The following is a 26536-nucleotide window of genomic DNA, read 5'->3' as shown; positions in this document are numbered from 1 at the left end:
AGAGGCCATGAAAAGTTTCATGGCAACAATGACGAAGATGTATGGTTTAGATTAAGAAGAAGCACCCATTTTATGAACTCAATTTTCCCTTCTTTTCCTTTCACATGGATAATGTGAATTCGGCACAATTGAGGCTTTGTGCGATGGGCATTGCTGCAAAGATGAAATAGGCTGGTGGAAAATTTATCGTGTACTTTGCCAGGTCCTGCAAGGATTTTCTATACAATTTCTCACATAATTAGCTAGTTCCCATCCCCTAAGAAAGGAGTTGGAGTAATTATCATTCAATGAAGAGGAATGATTTGGATATACACAAAACTTTATTTATATTCATAGTATCTTTCATCATCTTGGTTAGGAAGACACTGGGTACAAGAAAGCTACTTCCAAAAAATAGGACCAATAGAAGTTCCACACTCAGTACAACAATATTAGAATCACAAATAGATAGGTATGTTGTGATCAATCCAGGCATAGTTTGGGCATCACAATTAATAAGGCACTAAGCACTATGTAACTCATTGATGGGTATTGGGAAAAAATCAACAATTCTTCTCCCAACCATTGACATGCTGGAAATTGTGTAACTGTCACCCCCTAGCTTGTGTAATTTGTTCCATTTCCTAGACCTCTAGGGATTCCAGAGGTCTAATCTGACATCCATCCTCATGGTGTAAGGTATTGAGTCAGTGGCTGGTGTGGGGGTTCCAAAGCAAAGATTCCTCCACCCTGCAACCCATGTGGTTCTCTAGAGATATGTATCAGCATAGTAAGAGATTCTAGGGAGAAATTTATCCACCCTTTCATGAATAGGGGACTCCAAATATCAAAATCTACACCCTTTAGACAAGAGGGATTTTATAGGTGTTTTCTCCACGCTAACTATGCCCAAGGATTCCAGAGACACATCACCGTGCTATGTACCAAGTTGGAATGATATGGGGCTAGCCAACCTCTTATAAAAAACCTCTGCCAAATAATGTGACCACTACAATTAATTTAAACCATAAAACCTACAGGGTTTATTTGGGAACGTTGCGAGAGGACAATACTTCCCATTCCCTAAATCTAGTCACAAGCTTAGTGCTGAAAACAATCTTCAACTAGAAGAAAAACAAAGAGCAGATCAAATATAATTATATTAAAATCAATATCATAATAAAATGTCTCACTGTTTAAGATAATTAACAGTGCAATTTGTCTTATAGCTTTACTAATTCTTTAGCAACAGTGCAATTTGTCTTCTTACCCTCCACAAGTCTTAACAATCAATTCTTCAATTATATGTTTAGCACCCTTCACTTGAAGATAGGATAATTCTTCCCATCAAGCTTAACGTTGGGTAGAGGGATGCTTTAAGATGAAGCTATCCTCCCCCTTGCTCAACAATTCTCTACAGATCTCAGAACAGAACCAAAGGTAATCTCAGGAACAACGTACTAATAAGTTAGACATGGCAATTATTGTCATGTTTCCTAAAGAAGAGGTCATCTTCTCATATCCTGAATAAATTACAAGATCTTCATATTATTATCTATGTTTGAAAAACATGAATGCCATTGCATAAAATCACTTATAAGTGTTAAAAGGAGAACTAAACAACTATCAATACTTTAGGAAACTTATGTAGCTTCAAGAAAGAAACAACCAAATAGAAATCCAACCACAATCCTCATTTTAATGAGACAGATCTATATATTTACATTAAGATAATACAAAGAAACCCCATCTATATTAATACTAGTACAAAACAACTTTAAGCTAATACAAAGAAACCCTATCTATATTAATACTAGTAGAAAACAATCTAAGCTAGTTTCTGTTGTAGGCATTCAGGATGCATACTTTTAATTTGAATTTTTGACCTCTATATAATGTGCTAGGGTAATTTTGCCCTAGTTTTCAACAAAATTTCTCCTTCTTGTACAACAGTTTAACACAATAAATCCAACAATACACCCCTACCACTCATACTATTGTACATTATTATGATGATTCACAGTAGAATTTCTAGATAATTAACCTTTCTATTTCTATTATAGTGGTTAAATTTTAACTCATAATTGTTACTCTCTCTTCAATGATTACAGTGAACAAAGGTATCTGGAATACTAAACAACAATACAACAATTTTTTGCAATACACTACTTAATATCATATAAACATAGAGTTATAGCATGAAATTCAAGTCAAACAACTTCAGTTCCTCACCAATGAGAACTATGAACCACAAGTTAAATCCAAACCCCACAATATCAATTACTCTAACTAGGAGTCAAAACTTAAATTAGTTATGTTTTCTACACTTCTTGGGCTTTACATTGTATAAGAAGTCAATTCTGAACCTGTTACAGAGTTGGATTCACCACAATATGCCACCTTCTACTAGACTACATCCTTCTATTGGAGGATCTAAATTGCATGAAGTGTCTTTGTTGGACTATACAGGAATTTCTCCACAAATTGAATGGAAGCCAAACTCAGTGGTTTACTTTGGTTCCAGAGACAAGAATCAAATCCCCGCAACTTGGAAACCCTCCTTGATTCTCAACTCGAACAAGTTCCGCTTCAGGCAACTCTGATTAAGACTGTATTTAGGCTTTGGAACCCTACGACCAATGCCAAGTCACTACTCCACTGCCTTTTAAACATCCAACTAACCATCAACTTTGGGTCCAAATTTCTGAAATAATACCAAGGCTCATTCTATGATAGGAAACGCCAAAGGGACAGGAACAATAAACAGTAAATTCCAGGTCCTTGTCAAGAACCCTTCTATAGGTAATACGAGATTAGTTTAGGATCAGCCACAGACAAATTCTTGTTTTGGGAGGAGCCTAAGGTTCCACTTCCAACATCATGAGGATGAAAGCATTCTGAGTTATAGTCTAGATTTGCTTTACAATGTCCTCCCATATTTTCTGATGCGCATACTAAACAGTAAGGCTATTGTCTCAACCTGTCAGAGGCTGCCTTTAGGACTCCTATAAATTCTCCCTATTCATTGGCAATTCATCTCTAAAGTCACGAGACCAGTGCTATTGTAGGTATGTTGGTCAAATAATAATGACCTATAAGATTCTTATTAAGGTCTCAACCTTGAATGCCAACTTAGGATTGAGTGGATGAGAGGGTTGTTGAGTGGGTGGTGGGGGGTGGTGGCGCAGGGAGGTCCATGTTGCCTGAATTAACTGCCTATAGATATTGTCTACTGTATGATTGATTTATGCCTTCCAAGGAGGCATACGGGGAGATTCAAAGAGGACAGGTAGGGAGGAAGACAACCAATGAAAATAACTATAGACTACAACAATCTAGATGCCTCAAAAAATTTAAAATACCAGCATTCTTTCCTCAATGTACTTTGAGAAGGATGTGAAGAAATCTCCTTGGAAGATAAAAGAGCCAAATAGGGGTACCTCTCCTCTCCAAAGGCCAAATCTCCAACGGTGCAAAGGTTGTATAGGTAAGAGGTAAGCTTGAACAAAGTCTCTAGTTGAAGTGGGTGAGGTCTAAATCAACTTGTATAATGAAATGTGGAACTGTGTCCTTACATTTGATCATCTGGTGGAGCATGATGGTTGATCTATTATCTGATCATCTCTCAACAAGTGATCAACTGACCTCACCCAAGTTCGGTCTAATTAGACCTTTGATCCATCCAATACAATTGGTCTAACAAGATAGTGAAAGAGTGCGATCATCAAAGGATGTCTACAAAAATAAATTGGAAGCACTTCTTTTCCAAAATAGCTAAAGAAGTGTATGCCTTGCATAGCCACATTTGAGAAGATGGTCCCAAATTGAAAGGTGGCCTTGAAAACTGGACACCTAAATAACTTAATAAGAATAGGTAGGGTGAACTTAACTCATTCTCCTCTATTGAAGAATTGGAACCGAGACATAGGATCTTTTGTTGCACTAAAAAATGTATTCTTAGCCTTAATAATATTAACAACCCCAACTTACGAATGGAAAGCCAACAAATCAAGTTGTGACTGAAGAATCTCAAGAGAGGAAGCAATTAAGACCAAATCAGTCAACGAAAATAAGTACTTAGACCATGGTGTAAAATGCACCCTTCATTGGCATGTGTCATCTCTCTTAGAAACTAGTCAAGCTCATGATTCAATGTAAATCCTGATTAAGATGGGGAAAGAGTGCAGCCTTGTTTAAGACCCTAAACGCTTATAATAAGGTCAGAGAAGCCACTGGGTTTGTAGAACTAGCTGATAACTGATCCATAAAGCCTTGGGATGCCTACAAATCCATTCTCCGAATCCCCAATACAAGTTGGGCACTTGTCAAATCACTCGTCTGCCAGTGCTCTAGCTTCTGCTATGGATTCTGCAGTGCACAATCTGTTTCTTTTCCTATCAACGTTAAGACAGATATCCTGTTCATCACTGCTAACATATTCAAGACATTGAATATATAGTTATGTCACTCATGTCCAAATAATTTCTTGTGAAACAGGATCCTTGTAAGAACAAATAACTTTCAACATTTTCATTTCATTAACAGTGGTGCTCTCTTCAGGTTTTCTAAATGGAGGAATATTAACATGTACCAATAAGTCCCTCTCCTCCTCTTCATACAAGTCTCCAATATTTACCAATACCTTGTGCCCATCATCTAGAATATTGCCTACATAACTGCCTTCTTGTATGACACTCAATTGCACTCCTGAACTTGTGTATGTGACAATACCTTGCATATCCTGAATCACCACACTTAGAAAACCACCAATGCACTGTTAAAAAGCATCTTGAATAATACTTTCTATCTAAAGGAAGGAAAAGGTGGCACCAGAAGTCTCTGGTATGGAGTGCATGGATGTTGAATCTTGATCTGTCACAAATCCAAAAGTGTATACAGTGATTTGTATGTTACGCTTCTCGACAAGTTTTCCTTATTGATCCTAGCAACAAGGACTAATAATCCAAAACCCTCTTGGAATTTGACAAAATGGAAACCTGCCTATGGTTTCCCACATTGTAGGTGTCCTTCCCATCCATGAGTAAAATGATACTACAGACAGTCACCGGGTTTAACATTTTCATTTTGTTAATAGTGGTGCTCTCTTCAGGTTTTCTAAATGGAGCAAGCTTAACATGTACCAAGAAGTCCCTCTCCTCCTCTTCATACAAGTCTCCAATATTTACCAATACCTTCTACCCATCATCTAGAATATTGCCTAAATAACTGCCTGCTTGTATGGCACTCAATTGTACTCCTGAACTTGCATATATGGCAATAACCTACATATCCTGAATCACCACACTTAGCAAACCACCAATGCACTATGAAAAGGAATCTTGAATAATAATTTTTGTCTCGATGAAGGAAAAGGTGGCACCAAAAGTCTTTGATATGGAGTGCATGGATGTTGAATCATGATCTGTCACAAATCCAAAAGTGTGTACATGGATCTATATATTACGTTGCTCTACAAGTTTGCCTTATTGATCTTGGCAACAAGGACTGAGAATCCAAAACCCTCCTAGAATTTCACAAAATGGAAACCTGCATGTGGTTTCCCACATTATAGGTGTCCTTCCCATCTGAGAGTAAAATGATACTATAGACAGGGTTCTTCTCATGTTGTTCTTCCAGCAGTTTGGCACCCTTTTTCAATCCTTCAGCAATGTTGGTTCCACCAGTGGACACTAGGCCATTCACTGCTTGCAAATCAAACTGCTGACCCCCCTCAGACATACATTGTAGAGGAAACAAATGCCTAGTAGTTGATGAGAAGAAAATCACTGAAAGGCGGTCCATGGGGCCAAAATTATGAATCACGAAGCCCACAACACACTTCGATAGTGCCAGTTTTGTGCCTGCCATGCTTCCACTAACATCAACAAAAATTACAAGATCAATGGGGGCTCGATCTTTGGGCATATCAGGGGTTTGGGATGGATTTCCAGTATTCCAACTTCTTTGGATTTGCTGTTGTTTTGCACTAGAGCATGGATCTTTTATATGTACTAGGACACTGAACTTCTCACGAACCTTTGAACATGGAATTCCAGAAAACTCAGGAAACATTTTTAACTGTATAGACGTATTATCAACTTCTCTACCTTGAATCCCTTCACTTCCTTGTGCCAATTTTCCTCTTGAATCCATACCCTATGAGTTTCATGTTGTTATCTCAATTTCAACCAAAGTAGGTTCATTCCCATTTTTCCCACCTAACCCGTTTTCTCCACTTGACCGATGGTCCAATGGCTCATCATTAGCAAAAATAGCAAGGTCTGTAACAAGTCTTGCAACTTCAGGATGTGGGGGACAAGAAGATGGAAAATAGGGTAAAATTGTAGTCCTACCATCTTTCTTTTGTGGCCAATTCAAAGGAATTATTCATGCTTTGCAACGCATTGGTTTTGAATGAATCCCTTGTAAGGGAACTTATTCCCACTTGGCTCGACAAACTAGACACACCCTATTTCCACGCTTCACATTGGAAGCAATGCAAGAAAAGTGGAAAGTGTGGGAACACTTTGCAGTAAATAAGGCATGTCCATGGCCTGGTTTCATTGCATTAAGTCATATTGCACAAGTTTTCTGCATCATAAAATGTATGCATTAGAGAACCAGATCTATATACACATAACCATGGTTTTACAATTTCTTCAAAAGACCCAATAACCACAGTAGGAAAATCAATCACCTGCTCATAAAATAATGCGTGTGCTCAATCACAACAACCCTCTTATTTTTCAGATCAAGAATAATCATAGATTTATGAATATGAAGAATAATGTTTTATGACCAGGTTAAAGGGAATATTCAGTATCATATTTCCATTTCTATAAATTGCATTCTAATCTGTGGAGCTTTGACTTGCTGTGTCTAGAGAGATTGAATCCACTAGACTACCATCGACAAAAAATCAACAGAACATCAACTAGCTATCACATAAAAGAAACCAAAAGACACTTACTGCTCCCACCGGCCGGCTGATGGAAATGGACTGACTACCGGAGATATTCGTGTTATTTCGTCTACACTGGTTTGTACACGAATGCGTGGGTTATACCGAGTACTTGGTGAATTATAAACCGCTGCAAATAAGAAACAAGTTCCATGAGTATAAAATCAACAAATACAAATGAATATTACGAAGTACCATGAACAGGTATACCCCATTTTCTGGAAAGCAATTGCAATCCCTGAGGAAAGAAATCATGAGCTGTTCAAATCCAAGAAACAATGGATACCGAAACCAGAGAAGAATAAGCGGATTGAAATCTGAAAATGCAAGAATATCCCACCGAAACTGATTTGTGAACTAGGATGAAAAAACCTATTTCAAAACCATTTTTATACAGGAACCCAGGGAGCCATATACACCAAAACAGCGGGCTGAATCCGTCAAAACAGCGAGCCTCCCTCCATTTCAAAATAAATCTAACATCCCATGACCAAATCGACCCTCATCCCATGACCAAATCAACCCTCACAAACCACTCCCGGGACCAAATCGACCCTCACAAACCACTCCAAGACCAGAAAACCCAAACTGTAAATCAAAATGGGGGCGATTTTGATCAAATACCATTCCGCAAATATCAAAATGGGGCTATTTTGATCAAATACGATTCGGTTAGTTTATCCGCCCTGGGCTAAAATAAAAAAATAAATTAATTTTTAAATAAAATATGGGCTAATTATATAAAAAAAAAAAATATTATTTTAATTAAAAATTCGCCCCATTAAAATATAAAAAGCCTTAAATTTCGCCAATGGGCTATTATTCGCCCCTAAAATTAACCTTGGCCATAACCCCAAAGATTATAAAATGAAATCGTTCGAACATCGGGGTGGCAAGTGGACCAATTGAAAAGGCAAGAAAAAATGGAGGAGTGATTCACATCATAGTTGAAATGTAGGGCAGAGGAGACATCCACCCAGACAACGATGGCAAAGGGATAGTGAAGAAATCAATGGGATCCATCCTCGAAGTTTGATTTGCAGAGGAAGCAACAGCTAGGACCCATGAAACCTCTCTTGAGAAGGTTGTCCCAAGTCAATATGTGGTTATGTACAACCAACCAAGTGAAACATTTGAGTTTTAATGGTGCCTCCCACTTCCACATCTGAGCCAGCCAGCTAGTGAGGGGATTAGGTTGGGGATGAGTTAAGATATGTAAATAAGCATCCTTTGTCGATATGTCATCACCCTGAGAAATCCCACCCCAAGTCAGTCGATCAACATTCTTAGTGAGAACAATGCCAGCCTGAGTAAGATAGGAATGAAAGGTCTCCCATTCTAAATGAAGCTCCGGGCGTAGCTCCAACTCATCAGCCCTGTACCAATGGGTGGAAGGGAATCCCACATGTTGAACCAATCCAATTTGTGATAGGTGTTGAAGACCCTGATTGTGTAGGTGGAGGATGATTGGCATAGATAGGGTATGAAAACCCTCCATGCCCACCATGGCGTCAAGACCAACCAAAATGTTATTTCCCCAGCCCACAACCCAGCGAATATTGTTGCACAACCACAGACGAGCTTGCATCAAACTGCGCCAAATGAAGGATGCCCTTCTCATAACAGGGGCACCAACCCTAATCCAGTCCTCCAAGGAAGCCGAGCCGAGATATTTATCTCTTATAATCTACTGCCAAATCCCCCGCCCCCCCCCCCCCCCACACCAATGCCCGCCAAAGATTAATTGTAAGCAATGCACCATTAAAGGATTTGATGTCCTTGATACCCCAACTGCCAAAATCAAGTGGCTTGCAGATATTAGCCAGAGTAGTTAAGTGAAACTTAGTCTTTTCCCTTGTGCTAGACCAAATAAACTCCACTATGATTGCATTTATTTTGTGGATAATTGCCATGGGGAGATGAAATATGTGCATCCAATAGACAGGTATTCCCTGAAGCACAACCTTTGCCAAAATCATCCTACCACCCAAGGATAGCCACTTATGCTCCCACTGAGATAACTTCCTCTTGAATTTTTCAAGTATCCAATCCCAATCTTGCCTCCTATAATTGCATGGATTCAAGTGGAAGCCCAAGTATTTAAAACCATCCGCAAGGGGAATGACTTTAATACCAAACATATTTGCAATCCTTTGAATTTCAATATCTTCCACACAATCTGCAATTAATTCAGCGAAGGACATACATACTTACACATCACCTTCACACTAGGGTGTAGAATGAGCCTCTTGACTCAACAAGAAAAGAAATAGAACTAAAATAAAACACAACAAATCTAGTATATAGCCTAACCATTTAAACAAGACTTAATATAATAAGTTTGTAAAATAAAAATAAAAAAAAATGAATTTGAATTTTCATTGTAAAATGTCATAATGTTTGAATATAAAATTTAAATAATGTAATTTTTTCAATTATAGGTAATTTTAATTGGAGCTTTGATTTGTAAATTGTTGTGGGTATTTTATTGGATAGTTCATCACAACAAATCTATTGCAATAAACTAAAATCTATACTATGAAAGGTTAACTCCTTTATATTTTATATTTTAGATATGTTATCACTGATTTTTTTATTATTTAGGCATGCAATAAATAATTGCATAAAATAGATATAGTTAAATATAAACACTCAAAAACCACATTAAACACCAATACATATTCTACGAAACCCTTTTGGGAGAAAACCTAGTTGGAAGGTGAGGTTTCTCGACTCTCTTTTGTCTGGAATAAAAATGATGCAAATACAAAGGAGAAAAGACTCTTTATAGGGTTTCCTGAGACCTGTGTCCCCTAGGCTACTATAGAATGCAAACCTCCTATATCCCGATCTTTCTTTATCCACACTCAATTACTCTATTTCAATATGGAACAAAATGTAAGAAAATAGAATGGAACCCCTTTTCCTCGTTGTGGCCCAGTTATAACACAACTTGATAACCAACTAGGAGTTAAATTTGACCCATTCTACCATCAACATTAGTTACAATTTGACCCTTCTAGAGTCTTCTTCATCCCCACGTGGCTAACCCCTCGAATTATGGTGGACAATATATCAACTTCTAGGTACCATAGATTTTGCATCTGAACTCTGATTGGTGTCTTTCTTTGACCTTTGGAAAGGTATCTATGTTTATAATAACATCAAGGGATGCCACACTCAAGCAACAAAGTTTTACCCCAAAAATACATCATTTAAGGTCTCAAAATAGGCATGAAATTATTCGAACTCTAATTCTTCAAACCGGGTCCCACTAGTAAAAATTGCCCTTGTACATTGATTTCTTTGATTTTTCCACTTTGAAAGCATCGATATCGACAATAGACAATATAATGATCCAATCTAAATCATACCTCCCCATTTTGTGAGGATTTTGGTCCTCAAAATCTTTTGCTAAATAAGTGAAAAACTTTTTCTTCCACCTTCTTATTGTAGTACCATTCAACGTTGCTTGGAATTTATCCTTTCAACTCAATCTGGCAAAGGTCATGCTACCTCTCCCTTATAGTTCTAGACCTCTTCTGCAAAATTGTATCATTTGTCAACTTTGTTTGAGAATCTAGTGCTAAATACTATATAGATGTAGGACCTACTCCTCTTTTTGATCTAGCATGGAAGGCTCATAGAGTTTCAAATTTTCCACATTCACTACTAAGTAAACACACATGTATGGGGGTATAATGAGTCTATAGGTATTATCTCCCACCTTTTCTAGTATCTTAAAATGATAATACCACGGAGCCCTTATTTTCTTAGAAGGACCAAGTAGCTTCTCCTTTCTCAATTATAACCATAGTCTATCTCCCACTATGACCAACTTCTTTGTTTTGTGTTGTTCATGCCTAGCCTTGTACTTTTCTTGTGACTTATTTAGTGTCTCTTGTACTTGTAGATGAATCTAATTGATGTTTTCAACAAATTTCTTTGACCTTAAAGCATCTCATATGGGGTCCTCCATCACTCCTCCTTATTTTCCATATACAATATCTAAAGGTGAAGGTGGAAAATATCCAAAACAAGTTTAAAAAGGGGAATTACCAATATAAATGTGGATTGTTCGATCATAAAAGGACCAATATAAATGTGAATTGTTTAATTATAAGAGTGTTGTTAATGCGCTAGAATTTATTCCTAAGTCTTTAGATGCTACTAATAACAACCGTTCAAAGTTGCACTGAATTCCAATTGATTGTTTTTGTTTTCCCATCTGCTTGTGGATGAAATGTTGTAGATGATCCATAAACTACCATGAATATTCCACTGGATAGTTTGTCACAACAAATCTAATAAAATTATACTTAAAAATATAAAATCTATACTATGAAAGTTATTTTTCCTTAGATTTTTGGAGTTATTAAGTTATCATTTTAAGCATCCAATACGTAAAATGAGAAAAATAGAGAACATGCAAAAATAAAATCACTCACAACCATAATAATACAAGATATAGTTCGGGAAGCCCTTTCAGGAGCAAGCTATATGGGATGTGGGTTTACTCTTTTCACTCTTTCTTTGAATGGAAATGGATGCAAGTATAAATAAATAAGACGTGTGGCCTATGGGCTACTACAATGCAGAAATCCTTTGTTATGAAACTAGCTCAAGAAAAGATAGATCAACGCCTTAGAATTCAGCCTCTTCGAGGGGGCAACCTCCTTTACATTACATAAATGAACAATTCTTGGATGATTCAAATGACAAAACCTACTTTCTATATATAGGAGTCTAAGGAGTCACAATATAATCCAGCCGACCTAACACTAATAATATAAAGCCACAAAAATAACAATAGAGGGATTCTATGGGGCACAAAAATAACAATATGGGGGTAATAGGGGCACAACAATATAAATAAGGGGTATAACTACAATAGTAATGGGGTAATCACTAGTATTATAGGGACCCAACATGCCCCTCTCCTTCAAAAAAGTGTTGTCCTCAACGCTTGATTAGTTCTGGATACTTCTGCATAAAATTCTCATCCTCCCATGTGGAATCTTCAGCGGATAAGTTCTTCCACTTGATAAGATACTATGAAATTGATTGATTTCGTAGCTGTCGAGTTCTTGTTTCTGTGACTGCTTTCGGTTCCAATATAATTTTTCCTTCCTCGTCAAGTTCTGGCAATATTGTTTGAATTGGGAGCTTTTCGCCTATAACCTTATTTAAACATGAAACATGGAAAACTAGGTGCAATCAAGAAGCTGCAGGAAGCTCCAATTTGTATGCCATAGTACCAATCTTTTGCAACACCTTGTACGAACCATAATACTTTGGTGATAATTTATTATCCTTCTTAGCTTGCTTTAGGGACATTTGCTTATATGGTTGTAGCCGTAGGAATACCCAATCACCTACATCAAAAATTCTTTCACTGCGATGTTGATCTGCCTGTTGTTTCATTCTATTTTGTGCCAACACGAGGTTATCCTTTAAAAGTTGGAGGACTTGTTGTTGATGTTAGATGTGATGTTCCACTGCCTGAACCTTAGAATTTTCTCTTAAATATGATGTGATGGATGGTGGTTGATACCCATAAAGTTCCATAAATGGGTTCATTTTTGTTGCTGTATGGAAGGAAGTGTTATACCACCATTCAGCCAGAGGCAACCATTTGACCCATTGTGTCTGTTTATCAGATACAAAGCAACAAAGATATCCTTCCAAACATTTGTTTACTATCTCAGTTTGCCCATCAAATTGAGGATGATAAGATGAGCTATGAGCTAACTGAGTATCAAGACAAGAAAATAATTCTGTCCAAAAATTTCCAGTGAAAATGGGATCTCTGTCACTTACAATAATCTTTGGGTTTCCATGTAGTTTTTGAACTATTTCCATAAATGCAGTAGAAACTGTACTAGCTTTAAATGGATGTGATAATGCACAAAAGTGTGCATACTTGGTAAGTTTGTCAACTACCACCATGATGACACTCTTTCCCTCAGACTTGGGTAAACCTGTGATAAAATCCATTGAAACCTCCTCCCAACGTTGGCTTGGAATGGATAAAGGTTGTAATAGACCCGGTGTCTTAAATGTTTCAACTTTATTTTGTTGGCAAACCAAACATTCTGCCACAAACTTTTGAATATATGATTTAAGGCCATCCCAAAAAAATTCCTTCTTAACCCTGTGGTAAGTTTTTAAAAATCCTGAGTGCCCTCCTAAGGGAGAAGTGTGCAATTCCATAAGAATCTTTTGTTTTAGCTGGGAATTCTTACAAAGGTATAAGCGATCTTTGTACCATAACGAATCTTTTTGCCAGTTAAATGTATCAGAAGTACTGGAATCTTGTTGTAGCTTTTGAATAAGTGCCCACAATTCTTCGTCATTCTTCCATTCCTCCCTTGCTTCGTTTATCCAATCTGGTTGGATAATAGAAATGGCACACAACAATGCTTCCACATCCTCATCCTTTCTTGAGAGTGCATCTGCCACCACATTTTGCTTCCCTTTTTTGTAGATGATTTCAAAGTCATAACCCAACATCTTTGTGACCCACTTTTGTTTCTCTTCAGAGGATAATCTTTGTTCTAAAAAGTATTTAAGGCTATCATGATCCATTTTTACCTTGAAGTGCCTTCCCACTAGGTAGGGTCGGCATTTCTTAAGTGCATGGAGTATTGCCAACATTTCCTTCTCATAAATAGCTTTGCTTAAAAACTTTCCCTTGATTGGACGACTTTCAAAAGAAATGGGTCTTTCATCTTGCATTAGAACAACACCAATTCCATTTCCTGAAGCATCACATTCCACAATAAAGGTTTTTGTGAAGTCCGGTGTAGCTAAGACCGGTGCTTGGCACATTGCCTCTTTAAGATGTTCAAAGGCCTTTGTTGCTTCCGGAGTCCATGGAAATGAATCTTTCTTCAATAATGTTGTTAGAGGTGTTGCTATTCTCCCATAATTCTTAAAAAACTTGTGATAATACCCTGTCAACCCAAGAAATCCTCGCAGATGCTTTATGGATGTGGGGATTTTCCATTCCTTAATGGATTTAATTTCGCCAGGGTCTACCTTAACTCCTTCATGAGATACAATATGACTCAAATATTCCACCTCCTGGACTCCAAAGAAACATTTGGATCTTTTTGCATATAATTTTTTCTCCTCCAATAGTTGTAGCACCCTGTCAACATGTTCAACATGATCCTTCCAAGACTTGCTGTAGATTAGTATATCATCAAAAAATACTAACACAAATTTTCTAAGGAATGGTTTGAAAATTGAATTCATTAAACCTTGAAATGTTGAAGGTGCATTGGTAAGGCCAAAAGGCATGACCAAAAATTCATAATGACCCTCATGAGTTCTAAATGCCATTTTCGGAATGTCTTCAATCTTCATTCTGATTTGATGATATCCCGAACGAAGATCCAACTTGGTGAAGTAAATTGATCCATGCAATTCATCTAGTAATTCATCAATGACAGGAATGGGGAACTTATCTTTAATAGTGAGCTTGTTGAGCTCCCTATAATCCGGACACATGCGCCATGATCCATCCTTCTTGTGCACCAATACTACTGGAGCTGAGAAAGAACTTTGACTCGGTTGAATTATACCAGCCTCTAGCATTTCTGCAACCATACATTCAATTTCACCTTTTTGGACATAGGGATATCTGTACGGCCTGATGTTTGGAGGAACACTTCCTGGAATCAGATGAATAGTATGATCATGATCACGCATAGGTGGGAGACCAGGACCTTTTGGAGATCTGGAGAAATAGATGATTCCAATGTGGAAACATCTAGCGAACATAATTGTGCAATTACACCTCTTTGCTCCTTTTTTAGAAGCTTAGTCATGCCATTAGAGCTGATTATCTTTCCTGGTTTCCCTGCAATACCCCTTAATTCAACTTCCTTTCCTTCCATAGAAAATTTGATGAAAAGTTCTTGAAAATTAAAAGCTATTGTACCAAAGGATTGTAGCCATTGGACTCCTAGTACAACATCAACACCTCCCATTGGAATGGAAAGCATTGGGCTAGTCAATACATATTCTCCCATGGACAGCTTGATATTATGGCACTTTCCAGAGCAATTTATTGTTCCTCCATTTGCAATCATCACTTGACACTCTCGTGATGGATATAGGAAGAAATTCAATTCTTTTGCTACCCTACAATGAATAAAATTGTGGGTGCTTCCTGAATCAATCAACACTATTACCTTTTTCTTCTTGATTTGTCCTTCTATCTTGATGGTTTGAGGAGTGTTAATTCCCGCCAATGCATTACAAGATATGGTCGGATTTATTTGTTCTTCATCTAGGCTTTGTTCCTGGAGTATATCCTCTTATTTTGACCTTTCTTGCTCCTTTTCTTCTTCCTCTTCACAATCTATGTAGAATAATTTCTTCTCAGCACACTTATGACCTTTTGTGTATTTGCTATCACAACAGTAACAAAGCCCTTTTGCTCTTTTTTCTTCCAATTTTTGTGGATTCAACCTTGTAGGTTGCGGAAGACTAGGGGAAACAACACTTCCTTATTTATAGTTGTGAGTGGTATGCTTCCTAGTTTCCATAATTGTGTTTTCCATTTTTCTTGCTAACCTGAATGCCTTCTATAATGAATCAGGTTCCCAAAGGCGAACATCATGTTGGATATTATCCTTTAAAGACCCTATGAACACATCAATCCTATGCTCCTCTGGAATATCTTTTACCCTTATGTTCAATTTTTGGAACTCCTCAATGTGCTCCATTATTGAACCCTTTTGTTTGAGACTTATCAATTGGCTAAAAAAAATGTTGCTTTTTGTATCCTCATAATGTGCTATCAATTCTTCCGTAAAAATTGCCCAAGTGATAAATTGTTTATGAGAACAAAGCCATTGATACCATACAAACTGATTTGGTTCCAAATATATAGTTGCCATACGTACCTTTTGTGCGTTTTGCACATTATTGAGATCGAAGAATTGCTCCATCTGTACTATCCATGTGGCAGGATCCTTGCCATCAAACTTCCGCATATCGATTTTTGGAACATGGTGAGTCTTTGATCCAACATTAGAGTTTATGGAATCATGATTAACATTTCTTTTGTTCTCATCACGAGTTTCCTTTAGTACCCTTTCACCCTTAGTGACCATTTCTTGTAGCAACTTATTCATATTTATCTTCAATTCTTCCATCTTATCATCCATGCCATCAATTTTAGCATCCATGCCATTCACCTTAGCTTCCATGCCATCCATCTTAGCTTCTACACCTTTCTTTAAACCATCCATATTAGCTTCTACATCTTTCCTTAAACCATCCATTTTATATTTTGTTGCTTTTTGTGCAAGTGACACTCATTGCACTTGTTCTTGTAATTTTGATATATCATATAGAATTTCTTCTTCTTCTTCATAAGTCATGCTAGAGCTTTCAGGTTCCTTACTAGGTGTTTGCATTTTCTTTCCTCGGGGCATCAGTTACTGATAATAATGCTCTATTATGCCCTTTGAATTCCTTCAAAATAAATTTTCAAACCAAGCTTAAGCAAAAATTTAAGAAAATCTACACACCTTTTATCACTTTGTAGGAGCTCGATATTGCCTCTGATGTATCTCTGTACTTTTCGATCATCTAGTTTTGAATTTGTGACCTGCAGTAGCCCTCTGTGTCCTCTTTCCAATGCCACAAGTCTGACCCAAATTGGATCCTCCAAGGAAGAGTTATGCGAAATCTCCCACAGTGACTTGATTATAGACTAGTTCAGTAGAGCGAACTTGTATGACGTGCCACGAGTCACTGTTTTGATCTTTGGATCTCAAAAATGCATACAAGAAACTACAATCCGTCCTATTTCTGTACCTTCTTACGAAATTTCAATCCGATCCTCAGAGAGAAAGTTATGACGATTTTCCCCAGGTCACATATTTTGAATGTAATTCAGGAGTCTGCAAAAAGACCAACTTCCTCAGATCATATCTCCGCAAATATTGCGCGAAAAGCTCTGAAATTCAAACCCAAGGTTCAACGCTATTTCTTCTCAAATGGGTTTTTTTGCGACTTCTGAAACGTCACAGAAAAAAAGTTATAGAAAAAATTCCACGATGACTTGTTTGGAGCAGCGAAACCCTAGAATCCAAAGCTCTAATACCAAATGTTATGAAACCAGCTCAAGAAAAGATAGAAAAGATAGATCAACGCGTTAGAATTCAGCCTCTTCGAGGGGGCAACCTCCTTTACATTACATAATGTTGGGTCCCTATAATACTAGTGATTACCCCATTACTATTGTAGTTATACCCCTTATTTATATTGATGTACCCATGTAGTGCCCATATTGTTACTATTGTGCCACATAGAAGCCCACTATTGTTATTGTTGTGCCCTACAATATTATTGTTATGTAGCCTTTGATTGTATTGGGACCACTTAGACTCCTATATATAGAAAGGAGGTATTTTCATTTGTATCATCCAAGAATTGTTCATTTATGTAATGTAAAGGAGGTTGCCCCCTCGAAGAGGCTGAATTCTAAGGCGTTGATCTATCTTTTCTATCTTTTCTTGAGCTGGTTTCATAACATTTGGTATGAGAGCTTTGGATTCTAGGGTTTCGCTGCTCCAAACAGGTCATCGTGGCATTTTCGCTATAACTTTTTTTCTGTGATGTTTCAGAAGTCGCAAAAAAAAACCCATTTGAGAAGAATTGGCGCTGAACCTTGGGTCTGAATTTCAGAGCTTTTCTCGCGATATTATCGGAGATATGATCTGAGGAAGTTGGTCTTTTTGCAGACTCCTGAATTACATTCAAAACAGGTGACCTGGGGAAAATCGTCATAATTCTCTCTCTGAGGATCGGATTGAAATTTCGTAAAAAGGTACAGAAAGAGGACGGACGGTAGTTTCTTGTGTGTGTGTTTCAAATTCAAAGGTTGAAACAGTGACTCGTGGCACGTCGTACAAGTTCGCTCTACTGAACCATTCTAAAAGCAAGTCACTGTGGGAGATTTCACATAACTCTTCCTTGGAGAATCCAATTTGGCTCAGACTTGTGGCATTGGAAAGAGGACGCAGAAGGCTACTACAGGTAGCAATTTCAGAATTGGAGGATCCGAAATTACAGAGATACATCAGATTCAATATCAGGCTTCTATAAAGTGAAAAAAGGTGTGTAGTTTTTTTTTAATTTTTGTGTAAGCTTGGTTTAACAGAATTCAAAGGGCATAGTAAAACTTTATTATCGGTAACTGATGCCCCGAGGAAAGAAAATGCAAACACCTAGTAAGGAACCTGAAAGCTCTAGCATGACTCATGAAGAAGAGGAAGAAATGCTACATGATATATCAAAATTACAAGAACAAGTGCAACAAATGTCACGCTCACAAAAGCTAATAGAAGCTAAGATAAGTGGCGTGGAATCTAAGGTAAATGGCGTGGAATCTAAGATAAAGGGAATGGAATCTAAGATGGATGGCATGGAAGCTAAGATTGACGCTAAATGTGATGGCATGGATGATAAGATGGATGAATTGAAGAAGTTGCTACAAGAAAGGGTCACTAATGGTGAAAAGGTAGTAAAGGAAACTCATGATGAGAATAAAAGAAATGTTAATCATGATTCCATAGATTCTAATGTTGGATCGAAGACTCACCATGTTCCAAAAAATGGATGTGAGGAAGTTTGATGGCAAGGATCCCGCCACATGGATATTACAGATGGAGCAATTCTTCGATCTCAATAATGTGCAAAACACACAAAAGGTACGTATGGCAACTTTATATTTGGAACCAAATCAGTTTGTATGGTATCAATGGCTTTGTTCTCGTAAAAAATTTATCACTTGGGCAATTTTTACGGAAGAATTGATAGCACATTATGAGGATACAAAAAGCAACACTTTTTTTAGCCAATTGATAAGTCTCAAACAAAAGGGTTCAATAATGGAGCACATTGATGAGTTCCAAAAATTGAACATAAGGGTAAAAGATATTCTAGAGGAGCATAGGATTGATGTGTTCATAGGGTCTTTAAAGGATAATATCCAACATGATGTGCGCCTTTGGGAACCTGATTCATTAGAGAAGGCATTCAGGTTAGCAAGAAAAATGGAAAGCAAAATTATGGCAACTAGGAAGCATACCGTTCACAACTATAAAGACGGAAGTGTTGTTTCCCATAGTCTTCCACAACCTACAAGGTTGACACCACAACAATTGGAAGAAAAAAGAGAAAAAGGGCTTTGTTACAATTGTGATAGAAAATACACAAAAGGTCATAAGTGTGCTGAGAAGAAATTATTCTACATAGATTGTGAAGAGGAAGAAGAAAAGGAGCAAGAAAGGTCAAAAGAAGAGGATATATTCCAGGAACAAAGCCTAGATGAAGAACAAATAAATCCGACCATATCTTGTAATGCATTGGCAGGAATTAGCACTTCTCAAACCATCAAGATAGTAGGACAAATCAAGAAGAAAAAGGTAATAGTGTTGATTGATTCAGGAAGCACCCACAATTTTATTCATTGTAGGGTAGCAAAAGAATTGAATTGCTTCCTATATCCAACACCAGAGTGTCAAGTGATGATTGCAAATGGAGGAACAATAAATTGTTTTGGAAAGTGCCATAATATCAAGCTATCCATGGGAGAATATGTATTGACTAGCCCAATGCTTTCCATTCCAATGGGAGGTGCTGATGTTGTACTAGGAGTCCAATGGCTACAATCCTTGGGTACAATAGCTTTTAATTTTCAAGAACTTTTCATGAAATTTTCTGTGGAAGGAAAGGAAGTTGAATTAAGGGGTATTGCAGGGAAACCAGGAAAGATAATCAGCTCTAATGGCATGACAAAGCTTCTAAAAAAGGAGCAAAGAGGTGTAATTGCATAATTATGTTCGCTAGATGTTTCCACATTGGAATCATCTATTTCTCCAGATCTCCAAAAAGTCCTGGACATTCATTCCAAGGTATTTGAGACTCCCAAAGGTCTCCCACCTATGCGTGATCATGATCATGCTATTCATCTGATTCCAGGAAGTGTTCCTCCAAACATCAGGCCGTACAGATATCCCTATGTCCAAAAAAGTGAAATTGAACGTATGGTTGCAGAAATGCTAGAGGCGGGTATAATTCAACCGAGTCAAAGTTCTTTCTCAGCTCCAGTAGTATTGGTGCACAAGAAGGATGGATCATGGCGCATGTGTCCGGATTATAGGGAGCTCAACAAGCTCACTATTAAAGATAAGTTCCCCATTCCTGTTATTGATGAATTACTGGATGAATTGCATGGATCAATTTACTTCACCAAGTTGGATCTTCGTTCGGGATATCACCAAATCAGAATGAAGGTTGAAGACATTCTGAAAACGGAATTTAGAACTCATGAGGGTCATTATGAATTTTTGGTCATGCCTTTTGGCCTTACCAATGCACCTTCAACATTTCAAGGTTTGATGAATTCAATTTTCAAACCATTCCTTAGAAAATTTGTGTTAGTATTTTTTGATGATATACTAATCTACAGCAAGTCTTGGAAGGATCATGTTGAACATGTTGACAGGGTGCTACAACTATTGGAGGAGAAACAATTATATGCAAAAAGATCCAAATGTTTCTTTGGAGTCCAGGAGGTGGAATATTTGGGTCATATTGTATCTCATGAAGGAGTTAAGGTAGACCCTAGCAAAATTAAAGCCATTAAGGAATGGAAAATCCCCACATCCATAAAGCATCTGCAAGGATTCCTTTGGTTGACAGGGTATTATCGCAAGTTTGTTAAGAATTATGGGAGAATAGCAGCACCTCTAACAACATTATTGAAGAAAGATTCATTTTCATGGACTCCGGAAGCAAAAAAGGCCTTTGAACATCTTAAAGAGGCAATGTGCCAAGCACCGGTGTTAGCTACACCAGACTTCACAAAAACCTTTATTGTGGAATGTGATGCTTCAGGAAATGGAATTGGTGCTGTTCTAATGCAAGATGAAAGACCCATTGCTTTTGAAAGTCGTCCAATCAAGGGTAAGTTTTTAAGCAAAGCTATTTATGAGAAGGAAATGTTGGCAATACTCCATGCACTTAAGAAATGCCGACCCTACCTAATGGGAAGACACTTCAAGGTAAAAACGGATCATGATAGCCTTAAATACTTTTTAGAACAAAGGTTATCCTCTGAAGAGCAACAAAAGTGGGTCACAAAGATGTTGGGTTATGACTTTGAAATCATCTACAAAAAAGGGAAGCAAAATGTTGTGGCAGATGCACTCTCAAGAAAGGATGAGGATGTGGAAGCATTGTTGTGTGCCATTTCTATTATCCAACCAGATTGGATAAACGAAGCAAGGGAGGAATGGAAGAATGATGAAGAAGTGTGGGCACTTATTCGAAAGTTACAACAAGATTCCAGTACTTCTAATACATTTAGCTGGCAAAATGATTCGTTATGGTACAAAGATCGCTTATACCTCTGTAAGGATTCCCAGCTAAAACAAAAGATTCTTATGGAATTGCACACTTCTCTCTTAGGAGGGCACTCAGGATTTTTAAAAACTTACCACAGGGTTAAGAAGGAATTTTTTTGGGATGGCCTTAAATCAGATATTCAAAAGTTTGTGGCGGAATGTTTGGTTTGCCAGCAAAATAAAGTTGAAACAATTAAGACACCGAGTCTATTACAACCTTTATCCATTCCAAGCCAACGTTGGGAGGAGGTTTCAATGGATTTTATCACAGGTTTACCCAGGTCTGAGGGAAAGAGTGTCATCATGGTGGTAGTTGACAGACTTACCAAGTATGCACACTTTTGTGCATTATCACATCCATTTAAAGCCAGTACAGTTTCTACTGCATTTATGGAAACAGTTCAAAAGCTACATGGAAACCCAAAGATTATTGTAAGTGACAGAGATCCCATTTTCACTGGAAATTTTTGGACAGAATTATTTTCTTGTCTTGGTACTCAGTTAGCTCATAGCTCATCTTATCATCCTCAATCTGATGGGCAAACTGAGATAGTAAACAAATGTTTGGAAGGATATCTTCGTTGCTTTGTATCCAATAAGCAGACACAATGGGTCAAATGGTTGCCTCTGGCTGAATGGTGGTATAACACTTCCTTCCATACAGCAACAAAAATTACCCCATTTATGGCACTTTATGGGTATCAACCACCATCCATCACATCATATTTAAGAGAAAATTCTAAGGTTCAGGCAATGGAACATCACATCGAACATCAACAACAAGTCCTCCAACTCTTAAAGGATAACCTAGTGTTGGCACAAAATAGAATGAAACAACAGGCAGATCAACATCGCAGTGAAAGAAGTTTTGATGTAGGAGATTGGGTATTCCTACGGCTACAACCATATAAGAAAATGTCCCTCAAGCAAGCTAAGAAGGATAATAAATTATCACCAAAGTATTATGGTCCGTACAAGGTGTTGCAAAAGATTGGTACTATGGCATACAAATTGGAGCTTCCTGCAGCTTCTCGATTGCACCCAGTTTTCCATGTTTCATGCTTAAAGAAGGTTATAGGCGACAAGCTCCCAGTTCAAACAATATTGCCAAAACTTGACGAAGAAGGAAAAATTATATTGGAACCGGAAGCAGTTTTAGAAACAAGAACTCGACAGCTACGAAATCGATCAATTTCAGAGTACCTTATCAAGTGGAAGAACTTATCTGCTGAAGATTCCACATGGGAGGACGAGAATTTTATACAGAAGTATCCTGAACTACTCAAGCATTGAGGACAACACTTTTTTTGAAGGAGAGGGGCATGTTGGGTCCCTATAATACTAGTGATTACCCCATTACTATTGTAGTTATACCCCTTATTTATATTGATGTACCCATGTAGTGCCCATATTGTTACTATTGTGCCACATAGAAGCCCACTATTGTTATTGTTGTGCCCTACAATATTATTGTTATGTAGGCTTTGATTGTATTGGGACCACTTAGACTCCTATATATAGAAAGGAGGTATTTTCATTTGTATCATCCAAGAATTGTTCATTTATGTAATGTAAAGGAGGTTGCCCCCTCGAAGAGGCTGAATTCTAAGGCGTTGATCTATCTTTTCTATCTTTTCTTGAGTTGGTGTCATAACACATAAATGAACAATTATTGGATGATTCAAATGACAAAACCTCCTTTCTATATATAGGAGTCTAAGGAGTCACAATATAATCCAACCGACCTAACAATAATAATATAAAGCCACAAAAATAACAATAGAGGGATTCTATGGGGCACAAAAATAACAATATGTGGGTAATAGGGGCACAACAATATAAATAAGGGGTATAACTACAATAGTAATGGGGTAATTACTAGTATTATAGGGACCCAACATCCTTTATGTTTTCTCTCTCTCTCTAACCACTCTTGGCTACTATGCTCATCTATAGGGAAAAATAAAAATGAATAGAATGAAACCCCTTTTCCTCCTAGTGGCCCGATTATAACACAACCTGATATCCTACTAACGATTAGGTTTAGCTCCTTCAAGTATTGCCTAGAGTTAAAATATTGACTATTATATAGTCTTCTTTATCATGATCATGTGGATAAACTCACTTCCATGAATATTGGGCGCTCACATGGCATCTCAAATTATGGTCGTCAATTTAATTAGGTCAACTTTCGAGAGGCATAAATTTATGTTGACGGTGGTTGATCTTGCAAACATGCAAGGGGGTATCCCTGATGAAAAGTCCCAATTAGACTTCACATGGTTTGGTGTAGGATCCCTTTTGGAAATAAGGATCGATTGGCATTTTCCTTAGAGATTTGCCTTAGCTACAATGGTCAGGATAAGAGAGTGATGTACACGTACTTTCAGATGAACAAGTAAGTATGCCTTGTGGAATGTTTAGTTGCAGAATGTATCAAGGTTCTTCTACCGAAGGGGAAATAAAAGTGAGCCTTTAAGAGAAGAGTAATAGTACCAACATAATAAAGACACATGAGCACATATATATGAATGAATCATTGATTGAATATCAAAATAGTTCACATAGAGACTATTAGCCCCTACAATGTCCCAGGTTGAAGAGGAGATCGAAAGAGGTAACCTCAAACCTCTTGCAGTTCAGCAGCTAGCCCTACTAAACCAGAGAGGGATCTCTCTAATGATTTCTCAGTGAATAACTAGAAAAGAAATGGATTTTAGGCTAGATGTATAAGTCTTGTTTGAGTATTTGGAAATTTAGGGTTTTTTAGGTTGCTGGACCAGGGATGAGAGCAAGAAATTAGGTCAAAGTGTTAAAGGTTTGCAGTAGCAAGCATAAAAAGGAGCTAGATAATAATGTTTGTGGTGAATTAAAGATTTTTTTCAATGCAGTTTAGGGTCTTAAAATTTAAGAAGTCGTAATGAGCATGTATTAGCATGAATTCATTAATCTAGAAGAAGAGATACATAAACATGATTTTCCACATAAACAGAGCTTTGAATTAAATAATTCTGCCTATATGACTGTAAGGAAAATCACAAGAAGAAAGAAAAGCATGTTAAGAGATATGAATTCATGAATAAGAAACTGATATAGAAGGGAAACAACACCACAAACTCACTGAACAAGTATTCCTGAAAAATAGCTACAACTACTCCTTGATTAACTGTATGAAAGCATAAAGATACAAGTCCTTTCCTCTGAAGTCCAACCCTTATCTCTAAATGATAAATGATACATATAGACTCAATAAAATAGCTTTCCCACCTTCAGGAGTCAAATTCCTAAGTGGTGGAATTTTTTCCAAGATTCCCTCAACCAACAAGTGAGTGAGAAGGTCAAAAATAAACTCTTCTTTTAGATTTTGATTTGAGTTTTGCTTCCTTTATGAGGCCTAATTAACCATAAAAACAACCTATCATGCCTATTTATTTATGATTACATATTCTAAACCTCAAACTACTGAAGTTAAATAATGAGTTTAACTTTGACCAAGTCAAACTAAAGACCTGAGAAATTACACAGTGAAATTTTTAAATAAAAACTCATAAATTTGTCAAAAGTGCAACGCTAACTTTGAGGCCACTTTTAGGTGTCTTTCAAAGGTCAAATTTGAAATCTGAGAGAATGGTAAACTATCCTTGCCTGTCTAGTTTCCATAACATCTTTAATTTTTGAAAATTACCCATGGAAAGGCCTTCAAAAATTGATTCTCCCAAGGTGACTCTATAAGCGCAGCGACCATCTAAAAAAGGAGGCTGAAAGGTGAGTTCTTGAGGGTTTTTTGCCCTTTCTACCCGTCATAAGCTCAGATTTTGGAGTCCCAATAGTCAAAATTGCATGTAGAGGTCATTCTAAATCCAAATGTGCAAGCCATTTTAAATTTTGAGGTCTCCACACTAAGAATAGCGTCCAGGTCACTGTGTTTATAGCTTACACTGCATTTTTTTATATAGTAAAAAAAACATCAAAATTTTGAAAATGACAAAAATTTCTCCAAATCTTCTGAAAATTGTTGAGTGAAGCTATAATATGATATGCTATGCCATGAGGGAGGCCTCAGCAAGTAAATCAAGCTTTTCCTTGTACTTTTGGCTTGTTAGGGTTTCCTTGAGCTTCTTCTTCAAATGCTTGACCCTTATATTGCATATCATGTTCCTGGTCTGATAATGATGGGCCATGTGCCTCAATAGCTGGTTGTCCCTGTTGGCTTTGTCAAGAAGCTACTATAGGTGACCATTGACCTTACCTAGCCAATACTCTCTATCTTCACTGATCTGCAAGGCAATTTTGTCTTCAATGTCCAAGTCTTCATCTAGTAGGTTATGTTCTTTTTCTTTCTTCAATGCCCTTTTGAGTCCTTTGGTCCTTGGTTTCTTCTTTCGAACTTATTTTTCCTGTTCATCATGTTCAACAGGCTCTAAAACTACTTTACCTTTGCCTACTTGTTGCATCACCTTGGATTTCTCTTTCTCCATGATTAACTGTTTGGCCTTAAGCTGACTGTTTTCTTGCTCAAGGAAGGAAATGATGAATCTTACCCTTGCCATATTGTCCATGAGCTCTCTGATTTGAGAATCCTTCTCTTTGATAATTTGTTTCAGGTTTGAAGGTTCATCTTCTACCTCTAATTCAACTAATTCAAAATCATGTTCAATTAACTCCTCATCCTGTACCTGTGATCCCTGTTTTGCTGATGTACAAGGAAAGGCCTCTTCCACAATTTATGGAGAAAACACTTGCCTATTTGCTGCAAACACTAGCCTAGGTCCTCTCTGATATGTCTTGACCTCTTTATCCTTTTTATTCTTTTTTCTCTTCTTAACTTTCTTCATTGTAGTACTACTAGATGTTCCTACGTACCTTTGAGGCACTGATGATGGTGATGGAATAGGTCTAACAGACTGAGCTAGTGGTGTAGTGAAGATATCATTCTGAATGAAGGTTTCCCATGCAATATTTAGCTGATTGAGGTTATGAAGGACAGATATATTGATTATAGAGTGATGGCAAAGACTATTCATCTATTGTTCATATTCTTTGTTCTGTACAAAGTAAGCCATCTTTTCAATGCTCCTGTACAAATAGTAAGGGATGTTGAGCAATTTCACCCTAGTGAAATGCATAAGAAACCTGATGTGATAGGTGTACAACCTAGAAA

General features: G+C 37.3%; 1 pseudogene; it reads right to left on the bottom strand.

The window, feature by feature from the left end:
* Nucleotides 1–4260: 4260 nt before the first annotated feature.
* LOC149267563 (E3 ubiquitin-protein ligase WAV3-like) overlaps nucleotides 4261–26536 on the bottom strand; it is a 47135-nt pseudogene continuing 24859 nt past the window's right edge.

The sequence above is a fragment of the Pinus tabuliformis genome, chromosome 6 (genome assembly GCF_031772625.1).
Source record: "Pinus tabuliformis cultivar Carrire ecotype Pingquan chromosome 6, CPIR1, whole genome shotgun sequence".
Classification (NCBI taxonomy): Eukaryota; Viridiplantae; Streptophyta; class Pinopsida; order Pinales; family Pinaceae; genus Pinus; species Pinus tabuliformis.
This window is presented reverse-complemented; position numbering and strand designations above follow the sequence as displayed.